At 40.0% G+C, this 14,739-nt stretch overlaps 1 protein-coding gene across 1 annotated transcript in view; it reads left to right on the plus strand.

The window, feature by feature from the left end:
* Nucleotides 1-14,739, plus strand: part of TIPARP (TCDD inducible poly(ADP-ribose) polymerase) — a 116,152-nt gene that overhangs the window by 12,027 nt on the left and 89,386 nt on the right. The window lies entirely within an intron of this gene.

Here is a 14,739-nt window from a genome sequence, read left to right on the forward strand (position 1 = left end):
CTTTAGGTGAGTGGCTAGGCAAGACCTTTTACTCCTCTGACCCTCAGTTTCCTCCTTGACCAACTGGGGATGTCCACTTTAACTGAATGTTTGCAAAGTATCAGACACAGACCTGAGCTGAGCTATGTGTTCAGAAATTGTATTTCTGCTGATTTCAATTCATCTGCATGAACATTTCATATAATATGTTCTTTCATAATTATGCAATTTTTTGTAAATATATTGAGAATATATTAATTGGAGGAGTAAGATACCTATAGACATTTGTAATGATTGTTCAGTCAAGTGCATTAACCTTTTCTTTTAAAAAATGTCTTCTAATACTTTTAAGCTTAGAAAGTACCCCCAAACCTCTTTGCACTTCTCTTTCCTGGTATCTAATAAAAAATCACATTTTTCCTTCTAGACTTTTTTGATGTGAGTTGTTACACTCTGCTGTCTTTATATTGGATTTGTTATGGTGTTAGCTCTAAGAAGAGGATCTACATTGGACTTCTTTCCTACACACGTAACCAGTTGCTTCACTATCACTTATTAAATAATGCTTTCCTGCATTGATTATGATCCCTTTGTTACAACAGATTATATTCTTATGTAATTTGTAGCAAGGGACCAGGAATCCCTCTCCTCATACAAACCAGAGGAGTAGGGAAGAAGCACCCCAACACCCATCCCCTACACACACTGTAACCAAATCCATGAGTTTAAGAATTGACAGTTGCGTACAATTCGGTCTTTCCACCTGGTTAACTGCCCTTCCTCTCAAGTTTTCACTTTGCATATTTGGTTGACTTTCTGTAGTTTCCCTCATATCAAATCCTCACAGTGCTGATTAAGATCATTAGAGGCATAGCAATTCTTCCCAACGCTTGAAACCTGTAGCTCTTAGAACAGCATGCTGCAGTTCCCATGGGACTGCCGGTGATTTTGTCCCCGTCCACTTCTTGATCAGGTTTTAGCAATAAACCTCATAAAAAGTTGCACCGTTTTTTATTACTTTTAATCTACCCTACCATTAGTATACTACAAGGCAGAGACTATTTCTGTAGTTACTTCTGTTCCCGCTGCCCTTCAATCCAGCCGAACTGGATATTTCACCTTTAAACAGCTTGTGTTCCTTTCTCGCCTCCATGCCTTTTCTATGCGATTCCCTGCCGCTGGCAAGCAGCATGCCACACCTGCCTCCTCATTTTATCCTGTCTAAACCCTAGCCATCAATGTCTGACATACTGGAAATATCCTAATAGGTAAAAAAATAAATATGTGTAAATTCAATGGAATATTATGAACAAAATGAAGAAAAAGGAAGAGGAGAGGAGTAGGAGGAGGAAGGAGGAAAATGATTACATATATATGCATATATATAAACAAACTGTATAAGCAACTTGATTATGAGTAGGTGCACTGGTCAGTATTTCATTAACATGAGAGAAGGGCTACAGGAACTAGAGCAGCTGTGGAGAGGTCAGACCCTGGGTCCTAAGATTTGTTCTTGCTACAACTATGTCTCTGTCTCTCCCTCTATCTTCCCTCCCCTTCCATCTCTCATTGTTAGTTTTTTCTATTTGACTTCATTCTCTTCCACCACAGATAGACTTTCTCCTTGGGGGTAGGGTGTAGGGGGCAGAACATGACTATCAGAATCTACAACACTGTGAGCCAGTTCTAATTTTTTAAAATCCCTGGGAAAGACTCTGATAGGTATGGGTTGACTCATGGGCTCACCTTAGACCAATTGCCATGGTCATAGGAATGGCTACCTTGATGGTCAGACCTGGAACAAGACTCTCCATATCACCAGGAAGAAGGGCTAGTGTGATTGGCCGTCTCATCAAAATCACTTGATTCGAGTGATTCCCCAAAGGAAATGTGTGTGTATAGATTGGGGTGGGAAGAGGAGAGGGGAAGATGGTAGGAGAAGCAGCCAAGATGCTGAGTAGACCAAAAAAAACCAAAAAAAAACAGCAGTTGCATTCTACAAATTGGCATGCAAGGCCATTTGTGATTTTCCCCTAACACACTACAGCCTCCTTTTTCGTCACTCCATACTTTTTATCCTTGTTAGGGACATTGAACTAATTAGAGGTCTACATCTCCAGGGTTCCCCCTTTGCACATGCTGTTCCTTCTTCGTCTAAGCCCTCCTACTCCTTCTTCCTCTACCTGGCTAATTCCCAGTCATACCTCAGCTCATATTGCAGCTCTCACCTGCTCTAGAAAGCCTACAAGGATTCCACACGTTGCCTCAGTCACAGTTGGAATCCAATAAGTGCTTGGGCCTTACCTCTGACATAGCACATGTTATACACTCCAGCCTGCTTAAGCAGAAAGGGATTTATTATAGGATACAAGGTAGCTTACAGAATTTTAGGGATGCTTAGGAGCCACATTTGGTTAGTACTATGAGCAATACATGCAGGAGAAATGTCCAAATCCTATACGAATGCCACAGCCAGCCACTGCCTGCCACTTAGTCCGTCCAGTGCTAGAACCAGGATTTGAGAACCCACTGTCACTGAAGAATCAAGCACCTCTATCACCCTTCCTGCCAGAAGGACCCCTTGGTTACCACATCATAATATTTGCTTTCACCTTCTAAATCTCTTTTTGGCAGAAACCTGGTCACATAGAAAATATAGCTGCAAGGGAAACTGGGAAATGTAGCTTTTACTACAATGTACAAAGGATTAGAGTGGTATTGAATGAGCCAATTTCCTGTGTCTTCCATTGTCACATCCAGCACAACCCGGGCAGTGAGAGAACAAGAAGGGGCGGTGAAGGGTTAAGAAAGAAACAGAAATCAAGAAATTTGTGCAATAGGGACCAAGGGTCTCATAGCCTCAAAGGACTGAGAGCCCCGAATCGGGCCACCTTGTGGCTTTTATTGATGTACACACAAGGAAGTAGCATTGTTTTCTCCACTGTCTGTGTCTCATACATCATACCAGAAAACTGATTCAAACCAATCACCCTTGCCTAAAAACAGCCAGAATCGAAAGTCCCATGATGTCTTAATAATTGTTGTATGTACCTCCCCAAGGGACAAAACCTTTATGCTGAAACTTATAAGAATAGAAGGAGAACTGATGTTATCACATCATTGAATCACTTCCCAAGCAGGTTGTGGGAAGGAATGTAGCCACAGAGGCAGAAGCTCTCCTTATCAGGGGGAGGTGGGGGACTGTGCCCACCTCTATTGACCCCATGAGTTCTCCTGGTGGTCCCCACATGGTTCCACCTGGCTTAGGTTGTTCCCCCCGGGGGGAATCTTACCCGTCATTGACTGACCAGCCATCTTTTGAGGCCAAACAGAGAGACATAAGGTGTATGCACAAAGGTGGAGCAAAGGCCCTGAAAGGATCCGTCTCACAGACTCTCCTTTCTTTAGGGATAGGCACGAGGGGACAGATGGTTAGGCTGCTGCGTGACAACATTCCATAAAAGTTGTGTTATTAAAAGCATACAAGTTTATGGTTGTCATACCGTCTCGGTGAATAGTTGCATAATCTGTATAAAATCTTTATTCCCAGAAATATTTTTAATTTAACATCTATTTTATCTGCTATTAGTATTACTAAGCCAGCTTTCTTTTGGTTACTAATTTCCTGGTATATCTTTTTCCCATCCTTTTATTTGTAATCTTTCTAAGTTATTTTGTTTGAGATATGTGACTTGTAAATGGTATGGATAACTGGATTTTTTTAAAAAACAATTTAAGAGTTCTGTCTTTTAATAGATGTTTAAATATTTACATTTCATTGTGATTAGAAATCTGATAATTTATCTCTGGCATTTTATAATTTCTAATTTACAAAAGTTGTTCTTTTTTCTCTCCCTTTTGCCTTTTTTTCGATTGTCAGGTTTTCCTAATTCCCTTTCTTTTTCTTCAACAACTTTGAAAGTTACACACTTTATTTCTCACCATTTAGTGGTTTTCAGCAGACTTAAATTTATATTTTCCTAGCAAAGTCAATAGTTAATCCGTATTTCTAGCCTCCTCCAAGACAAGACGTTTAGAACAAGTTAACTTCCCTCCTGACTCACCACGTTCCCCAAATACCCATGGTATCATTAGATTTTTGGCTCAAAATGTTTTCATTTGTGCTTGGAAAGAAGAAAGACGTTTCTCTTTGTGATTACTCTGCCATCTTGATCTAGATGTTTCTGTACGATCACTCTGCTATCTTGATCTAGATGTTCTGTGTGATTGCTCTGCCATCTTGATCTAGATGGTAACAATAGCAATTTAATCTCTTCCTTTCCCCAAAGTCCTCCTGGCGTCACAGCCTTTCATCTCCATTCTTGACTCCTCATGTTTACCATTTCATCCACATCATATGAGGACCCACAGCTCCCTCACTTCCTGCCTTGCCACCACGCCATCTTGCATTCCTTCAACCTGGGAGACACAGAGCAGGTGCCCATACTCTGAAGAACATGAGCCCTGAGCATGAAGAACATGAAACTGCTGCAGTTTCTCGAGCTCCCTGGCCTACTCCTTCCCTTCTCTTTTTCAGCACATGACCTTGCCTCTTACTTCAGAGGAAATAGAAGCTACCAAGTAAAAACTCAAAATTTCCCACTTCCTCACCAATAAATTCATATATCCCCACCCATATTTTCCTCTCAGTCTCACATGAAGCAATGATCTTCTTCTACTCGCAGGCCAGCTTTAGGACATAGTCCCTCAATTATTACTCCTGTATCTTCTTTTGTCTCCTGTACTTTTAATTCCCCCTCTCTAATCCCTCATTGCACTGCCATATAATACTAATTAAATCCACCTTGCTTGTAGTGAACATTGAATAAATATTGTTAGAAGCTATAAGTGAATGCATTTGTCATGTAGGATATTTACAAAATGGCCATAATAGCTGTCTTTCATTTGAGATATTGTTAAGAATATCAAGATATTGTAAACACTCAGAAGTGTAACTTTTTACAAATATTTAAAGATTACACCGTGAATTCATAGAACAAACATCTGAGTACTACAATTGCCCCATTGTAGGCACTGGGAATGGAGAGTGAATAAAACGGAGCCCTCATGTCGCTGACATTCTAGAAGAGGAGAGTAGGAAATAAATAAATAATCAAATAAGATAATTTCAAATGGTGGTAGGGCCTCTGAAGAACACATGTGGAGTAATGGGTAGGGAGTGGCATGTCTGAGGGAAAACCAGGAAGCCGGTGTGGCAAGAGCATAAAGAACAAGGGGCATGAAGACTGAGGTGAGGACAGGCAGCCAGGAGCCAGGTCATGACATCACGTGTAAATTCTATTGCACGTGCATTGGCACGACACTGATTTTTTAAAACTGAAGTAAAACATACACTGTAAGGTGTGCAGAAAGTGTACTTCTTGGGCACACACACACACACACACACACACACACACACACACACACACACACACACACCATGAAACCATCACCCAGTTCAAGACATAGAACATTTCCAAATCTCAGAAGATTCCCTCAGGCCATTTCTCAATCTAACCAATTCGAGACCCCAGTGCCTACCAAAGGTGAAGTCCCAGGAGCCACGAGCTGGCCTTCTATCACTGCAGATTAGTTTTGCCAAAGATTAGGAATACCTCAGCTTCTTTGAAATAGAATCAGACAGGACAAACTTGTTTGACTTCATTCGTCTGTCTGAGACAGTCATCTATATTGTTGCCTGTGCCAATAATTCACTCTTTTTTTATTGTCATAGTTTGTTATATACACACATCATTGTTTATCTGTTGTACTAATGATGGACATTTAGATTGTTGCCAATCTTTATCTATTGTAGGTGAAGCTGGTGTGAATATTCGTGAACATCTTTTAGTGGACACAGGCACTCGTTTATCCTGGATATATACCTAGGAGTGGAATTGCTAGGTCATGGAGTAAGCATATGTTTAGCTTTATTAGCTGTTGCCCAACAATTTTCCAAACTCATTGTCTATACTTAGTATTGTCAGTCTTTTTAATTTTTTAAATTTTAGCCAGTCTAGCAGGTGTGTAGCAGTATCTCATTGTAGCTTTAAATTTGCTTTCCCTGATGATTTCTGATGAACACCTTTTCAGATTCCAACTTTGTATTTGGATTCTGACTATTGATAGGTTTTAAGCAGGAGATTGACCTGGTTAGTATTTTTTAAAGATCCCTCTGGTTGCTCTGTGTAGGATTGAATGTAGAGACAACAGAAGAAGCAGAGCGAGCATTTAGAAGACTATTACAGGAGTCCGGGCGGCAGACGTAGATAGCTTGGATTAGCAGTGCAAAGGAGTTAGAGAGAAGTGAAAACATGCAAGATGTATTTTGGAGGAAGCCTACCAAATGTACCCATAGACTAGATATGGGAGAGAAAAGGAGGAATCAAAGATTATCTGAACAACTGAATGGATGGTGGTACATTTCCCACAGTGTGGCAACTGGGTGTGTGTGTTGGAGCAGGGGAGTGGGCTCCTTGAGTGTTAGAAGGAAAGTTATAGGAGATGAAAGAAGAGACTGAATCACATGATAGAAAAATATGTTACACTCCCCGTCCCCTTCCAAAAAATTCTGGTCACAAACTCTGCTCCAAGAAATATTCTGGGCAATGACACACCTGCAGTGGTCTTTGATTTGCTTCTCAGCCTTGTACATGAGCTCTAACACTGCACAGTGTGAGTTTGCCAGCAAAACTCATATAACTTCATTTATCACTAATGCTGTTGGTTTTTTTCCCACCCAAGAATAAAGTATGTCTCGCTACAAGATGAAATAAAAAATCCAGAAATGTAAAATTAGATTAGTTTGGAAATTACTGGCATTTTTCTTCTTGTGTAAGGTCACTCTGCCCTTGCAGGTCAGCGCTGGGGAAGTGACACATTTCTTTCTCCATCCCACACTTCTGCTTATTTTCATGGAATAAAAAGCTAATCTTCAACATTTCAGATGTTTAGTGCATGTGGCAAATATTTTTATCCTCATTTAAACCTTTAATTTTAAGTTACATTATGTAAAAGGTAGAATGCCAGACCACGAGTTTACCAGGCCATTTCTATGTGGAAAACAAATTTCTGTACTGGCAGAAATAATAACCTAATTGTTCACGGCTCCGTGGCAGTAGGCTGCCTGCTGCTTCGCTTTGTGTAGTGCTGTTCAGTTCTTAAACTGGTGACAATTCTACCTAAAAGAAGGGCCTCGGAGTGAATAAAGGCTTACTATAGATAGTCCCCGTACTAAACACCAATCCTATGAGGTATGCATTATTAGTACTGCCGTGTAACATATGAGCAAAACCACTCCAGCTACTTGCCCAGTAGGCTACTTACCTACTTGGTCACATGGCTTGTAAGAGAGCAGGCTAAGAACAGAGCCCAGGTTTGTCTAAGTCTAAACCTGAAGCTTTTAATGGTCCCTCACCTAGGATCACGTAGAGTGGAAGTTAAATGTGTATATGCCGCTGGGGACTATCATAGTACCTATCTCACTGGGGTATTGTAAGAATTAAATGGTTAACATACATACAACACTTGGACAGTGCCTGGATTACGAGAGTGTTAGCTATTACGTGTTTTTAAAATAATAGTTTATTAAGATATAATTCACGTAATACAATTCAAACATTTCAAGTGTACAATTTAATGGTTTTTAGTATATTCAGAGAGTTGTATATCCATCATCACAATCAATTTTAGAGCATTCCATCACCTCAAAGAGAAACCCAGCATTGATTAGCAATCACTTGCCACCCCCATCTCCAGCCATTGGCAATCACTAGCCCACTTTCTGCCCTTACACATTATAGATGTATAAGAATCTATTGAATATATATTGCCTATCCTGAACATTTCATATAAATGGAATTGTATAATATGTGACGTTTTGTTTCTGGCTTCTTTCATTTCGCATAATGTTTCAAGGTTCATACATGTTGTAGCATGTATCAATACCTCATTTCTTTTGGTTGCCAAATAATACTGCATTGTATAGATGTACCATATTTTATTTACCCATTCCTCAGTTGATGGACATTAGAGTTGCTCCCACTTTTTGGCTACTATAATTAATGATGCTATCAATAGCTGTGTACAAGTGTTTGTATGGACATATGTTTTTATTTTTCTTGGGTATATTTCTCGGAGTGGAACTGTAGCTATCCCTTGCTGCTGCCTCTCTTCCTTTGCCCCTTGCCAAGCTTCTGGGTTTGAGCTGATTCTCGACTTTGTGCCAGGGAGCCTTGCTTGGACCCCATGCTCGGCCCAGTGCCCTGCTCTGTGCTTCCATGATGTCCCGAGGGCTTCTTTTGCATTAGCTGGGTCACATTCTATTAAGCTAGGGAAAGGGAACTGTCTTCCTCAGCTTTGTCTCCCATGGCAAGCACCAGGCCTGGCCTGTGGCCATTGCTGAATAGATGTTGACGGAAATTAAGAAAGAAGGGAAGAAGGAATCGAGCCCAGATACATGCTAGAAAGTTGTCTATCAGACGACTAGTAAAATCTTTTCCATTACATCATGCAGCCTCAGTGTGAATGGACAAAATAGGAAAACAAAAAGCAAAACAGAGAGTGATTATTCAGATCAGAGAAAGAGTTTTCACTTTATTAAATCACTTAGCACAGCCTCCTTACAGATAGTGTGTCCCCTGGGAGAATGTGGTCCAAACGATGATGTGTCTATCATAGGGATAGCCGGGATGCTTTTAGACATACAGGAAGGACATTTCTAACATAATAATTAACTATTTATTTCAAAGTATATTAGAAGTAAATATAACTAGGATATCAAACCCATTATATAGTTGTTTAGGAGCAGGCTAAAGTGTTGTTGTTTTTTTAAATTAAGACTATTCAAAGTATGTCTTAAGTAAATAATGGTGCAGCTGGGTCACAGATATAGCAAATAGTATATAGATGGTACAAAAGAATTGAAGTTTCTGAACACTACTTAATGACATTTAAAACATGAAAAATTTGAAGCATCAAGTTCACTTTGTAAAGTTGTGCTTAAGCCACCCAGTCTATGGTGATTAATTACAGCAGCCCAAATGAACTAAACCAGTAGGTCCGGGGACAGGTCCGACGTCCTGCCTTCCTGGTAAGCACCCGGGGGCGCTGTCACTGCTGATCCCGGGCTGCCACACTCAGAGCGTCAGAGTTGTAATGCACAAATGAAAGGGTCTAGTAACAGGAATAATACTCCCTACTACCTTTTCAGTTCTGCCAAACACTGGGTATTCTTCCAGGTGTCCTATAGATGTTAAACTTATCAATGCTAACAAAATCCCTACCTATTCATATCTCCTCTTTACAAATGAAAATGTAAAAATCAGCGTTGGCTCAACTTTTCATCACAAGCTTTTTTCCCCAACAAAGTAAGACACACCCAGGCAGAAGGGAAGTAATAACATCACTGTCTGTGTTTCCATTATTACTATCAAAAAAATCAAGCGACAGGGTCCTAAACCACTGCGTTGGCTTTGAGCCATGCCGATTCTCAGTATTTGTTCTATTCACATGTCCTCTCTGTGGCCTTTTTGTGAGTTGGAAAGTAATCTGGTCCAGGGATCAAAGCCTGAAAATTTTCCCGTTTCCTTCCCCACACTGAAAACAAAACAGCTCTGGGCAAGGGATGCATTTCTATCTTAGGGTTATTTGATGAAGGAAAAAAAGAAAACCCTACTAAAACCCGATTTGACATAAGAAAGCATTCTTAAATATCAATTACCTATGGTAAAAAAAAAGGCACACACACAAACATACACACACACACATGTGCACACACACATACATGCTAATGTGCACAAGTTTCAGCTGCTTGTAAGGGAGTTATGTTGTCTGTAGTAAATATTACTAATTCATTTCCACATAGGTGCTTTGTGAGTTAAATACTTCACATCAATATTATTCTTTTTTTGTAAAGATGGCAAAGTACCTCACTGAGAATAAATCCAAGAGAAAAGTAAAACTTAGTTTCTTTTCAGAGGGTCCCAGAACCCTTTATAGTTGGAGAGAGGGTGACTATTAGTCACAGATCACCAAGTTGCGTTAGGTGCCTTTTATAAAAACCTTCACAAGGAGAACTTAATTCCCTACCTGGCTAAACAGCAGAGTCCAAAAACCTGAGGGCTTATGGCTCAATCTGGCCTGCTCAATTTGGCTTTTTTTGTTGTTGTTGTTAATTTTACACTGTTTGTGTAAGTCCAGATATTTGGCTTCTCTTAAAAAATGGGAAAACCTGGCAACAACGGGACCCAGATTCCTGCATTAGCTTTAGCTATTTGTAGCAGAGGAGTGGCTGTCCCTTGTGACTGACCCAGCAAGTTTCACTCACGTCCCTTACCTGCCTGGCCCTGTGGGCTTCTGAATTTGGAATCCCTGGTTTATAAGCAGGCTTTATGAACAGCCAACATTTGCTCATCATTATCCTGGGGTAATCAGGCCAAGTATGTCGGAATCCGAAAACCCAGTGTCCTTTTAGCAAAATGAAAGCAGCTGGTTCACACAAGAGATATTCATTGACTTTGTGGTGTGCTCTGATTAATATTGCTCAGATATGCAAGTGATTAATGCCCTGTGTTCCTCCTTGTAATGCGACTGGAGGTCAGTTGGTACACTCTTAGCTCATTTCCTGTAAGGCTCATATTAAGTGCTGGAAGGGACTCTAGAAGTGGCCCAGTGATTTTCCCATCTAGTTTGCTGGTTGGTAGGAGGTGAATTTCCTGAGCGTCATAAGGGAAAAGAGAATGGAGATTTTTCATGTATGGTGGGAAGGGATGATATCCAGAGAACTAAGTTACTCTTTTTTAAAAAGCAAATACTTCCTCATGCTTAATTTAGAGGATGGAGAACATTACAGCCATCTGTGCTTTTATTCATTTAATAGGTATTTATTGTCAACTTTGTGCCACACACTGTGCTAAACTGGGGACATGATGAATGAGATTGGGTCTCCTGCCATGGAGAAGTTTAGTCTGGAGGTAGTAATCCAAATATGTATGCCCCGATAGCTACCTGAGAGGTGACTGGTGCCATCTTACAAGGGGAGCAAAGATCTGTCCATTAGAATCCCCAAAGAAATCCCATAATACTCCCATCTGTTTGCCTTCAAACAGACACAGATCTATTTTGCCTTGAAAAAGATTTTCCAAAGTTCCTACTGTCCTTCACCCGTAAGACACCTCCACCAACATAAATACCTTTGGCAAGGGTAAAACCTCAAAAGCCTCCAGGTTCCAGCAGGTAATAGATGGGTGGGGCAGACCAAACCGGGGCCGTGTTAAACGACAGAGGAGCAGCCATTGCTCAAGTACCAGGTACTGCCAACTATTGGTAGGCAGGAACCCTGGCCCAGTGTTGCTAGAACATCAAGGTTTGTGAGAGAAGACCGAAATTAGGATTTAAAAACATGTACTGTCTTCTTTTTTTGAGAGTTAGGGTTCAAATATTTTTAAACCCGGTGTAAATCATCTAAAATGGTTTTTCAGACAGATTGCAGCTAGACTGTGACCTCTGATTCCAGGAGACCCAATGCCCCACCCTGTTCCTGTATTTAACACGGAATCTTACCAAGAACTGGCAAACTGGAATTTGCCTTTCCCAAGAAGTCTCACTGGGTCTGTCATGTTTTTTTAAAATCTAACACATAATAATATTCAGACTTCTGCATCTCTCTCTCTCTCTCTCTCTCTCTCTCTCTCTCTCTGTAAAAATAATTACTTTTATTAAAAGAATAGAACTTGAACACATTCATTGATACAAGTTATTTTTTAAGAGTATGAAAGATACAAATGATTATGACATAATCTGGTTCTTTTGAGAAGTAATTCTTAACTTTTCATATTCACGTCATTATGGCTTGGAATCCAATCCTTTCCTGGGCACCTGTCCTTTATTTCTGGACTGGTCTTGAGGTAAAGAGCCCCTGAGTGGCTTATCTTTCGATGGCTACAAAGACTTCATTCTCTACCATTCACAGGTGTTCTTATTTGCCCTGCCTAGATTGTGTAAGCTAATTACATGAAAGATTTTGTTTTGATTTTCCATCTCTCTGTTCTCAGAGCTGTTTTCTTTTTATCCAACTTCAGCTAAAGAAAAACAAGATAGAACTGAGAGTGGAAAGCCTCCCTTTTTTGTTTTTATTCAGAGAATATATTTTCATTCTTTAATTATTTTACTGCAGTTTCTCACCTCATTAAGACCTAATTTATGCAAAATAAATAGAATTAATTTTAATTAGTAGCCCTGGATTGTGAAATTTCCTTAGCAACGTCCCAGAAGAGGCCTCAGTTTTAATAATGCTTCAGATTCCCTGCTTTTCTAGGTGAGCATGCTAAACAGCACAAGCAAAACAGATAAATGAAACTGTGTCCCTAACAGAATATATTTATGTAAAACATTTTAACTACCCTGGGATATTTATTTATAACATTTTAATCACCTTGAGACGCTTTGACTAATGTTTGGTCTTTTTTTCCCTAATCTTATAGTAGCCATCAAAAGAACATGTGTTCTTCTCTAGAAATACCTGTCCTTGGGGAATTTAAAGGTCATGACTTCAAGCGGAGGCCTTAGTAGGTAGTAATTTCTAAATGTGATCTAATTTTCTGAAAATGAGAAAAGTGACAATGTATGGATCCCAAGACAATAAAAACATTTTAAACATTTTTTCATTGCTTGCTTCACACCAGCATTGTTCAAATCTGCCTCTGTCAGCTCCTTGAACTCCTATTGTCATCCTCTTCATCTTGGTGGCATGGTGAAGCAGTGTTTAACTTGCCCATGGTCACAGAGTTGGGCAGAGCACATATTTGAACGCACAAGCCTCTGGCCCCAGAGCCTGTAGCTTTAACCACTTAGCTGCCCTGCTTGAGGAGGAAAATAAAAAAAGCAGAGATATGGTTACAGCTGATGTGTTTTCCCTTACCAGTTTGCCTTGGGTAGCCTCAGTTCTTCCTTTTGTCCCAAATTCTTCATTTGTAAATCCCAACAGTCTATTTACCACAATATTGTGACAACTCATTATTTAAAGGTATTCATCATTCCTTGGAAGAAAGGCTACATAAATATTACAGAGCCATTTTTAAAATATATGAAATGTATTCACCTGAATATATGACAGTTATATTTCTGATTATAAATAAATAAATGGGTGCTCACTTTCTAACTGAGTCCGAGGACATGGTTGCTCTGAGCCCCTCTGCCGAATCTCACAATTCAGGCTGATGGCAGCCAGACTCCAAGTCAGACAATACACCAGGAGTGAGTGTCCCTGAGGCCTCAGGAAACCACCTCCCAGGCAGTGGCTATGGCTCCGAGTGCCTTTTCATTCAAACCTTCTACTACACTAAGTGCCATAAGAGAAATATGAAGAAGAAGCAAGATAAGGGATATGGAAGCTGTGATATATTCATAGAGTGGAATACTATGCAGCAAGAAAAAATGAATTAAATATATGTACAGCATGTATGCGTATGAATTTCATAAACATTTATGTTGAAAGGAGACAGACAAAATAATACATATTGTATGGTTGTATTCATATAAAACTTAAGAACAGGCCAAACCTGGGGTGGTGGGTAGGGTGTGTATAGAGTGGGAAGGGGCCCAAGCGAAACTTATGGAGTGGGAAAAATGTTTTCTGTATTGATTTGGGTGTGGTTACATACAGGTACAAAAATGCATTGAAACCATAAGGTTGGACACTGTGATTAGTGCACTTGTTATACCTCAAGAAAAAAGAAAATGAAGTAAAAATTATGTAGGCTAAAGACTGTTGAGCTGTGATACGCATGGTAGGGTCTGCAGCCAGAGCTGAAGGCAGGGACGAGCTCACACCAGGGCTTGTGTGTTGAGCCAAGGGTTTTGCCCTTTATCCAGTAAGTCCAGGGATTTCCTGAAGAAAGCTTGTGATCAGATTGGAGTGGTGAAAACTCACTCAGCATCATTCTGTATAAAGGGAGGACTGGATCTGGGGTAAAATGGAAAGCAAGGAGAGGAGACTAACCTTAAATAGTCCTCATTTGAGAAAAATCTATATTATGTTGGTGCAAAAGTAATTGCGGTTTTTTTGCACCAACCTAATATTTCTATCAATTTGATCAGTGCACACTTTCTATAAAGACAAAATGTCCACCCATGAAATTGGGGGAGGGAGTAGTAGCTACCTGGACGCATTCTGCCAAACCAGGCATGGAGACAATTTAAAAATGGCTTTTCTGGGGCTTCTGAGCCTCTGCGGGTTCAGAAAGCCTTCAGCTCCCCGGGCGGGCCTTCCTGGCTCACTGCCCATTTCAGCTTCTCATACTTCCCCACCCCCAACTCCCGTGGTTTCGTGTGGTTTTCTTCACAGCATTTGCATCTAGGAGGAAGAGGTGGTCACTTCTGGCCATACTGATCTAAATAAAATGAAGAGGTCACAGGGTCATTTCCATGGAGATTATGTGTAAGCTGTGTATGCTTAGGCATGCTGTCAAAATTCAAGAAATTTTCCATATTAAAATGAAATATTGCTGATTTAAAGATAAGCGTTTTTTAAAACACTGAATTTAACATAAATGATTTTTAATGTAGCTCCATCATAGATGTAGGTTCTTTAATTTTTGTAGTTGTTTTGAGCTGTTTCTACTTATTCAATAAACATTTTTAAAAAACTAGTTAAAGTATACCTGTTTAGGTGCTTTAAATGCATATACACAGGATAACACTATGTCTGTAATCTGAGCTCTTTTTTGATGAATGCTTCTTCAGGTATGGTCCTGTACTGTT

This window comes from Rhinolophus sinicus, chromosome 17, assembly GCF_057876585.1.
Source record: "Rhinolophus sinicus isolate RSI-liver-muscle chromosome 17, RSI-T2T, whole genome shotgun sequence".
NCBI lineage: Eukaryota > Metazoa > Chordata > Mammalia > Chiroptera > Rhinolophidae > Rhinolophus > Rhinolophus sinicus.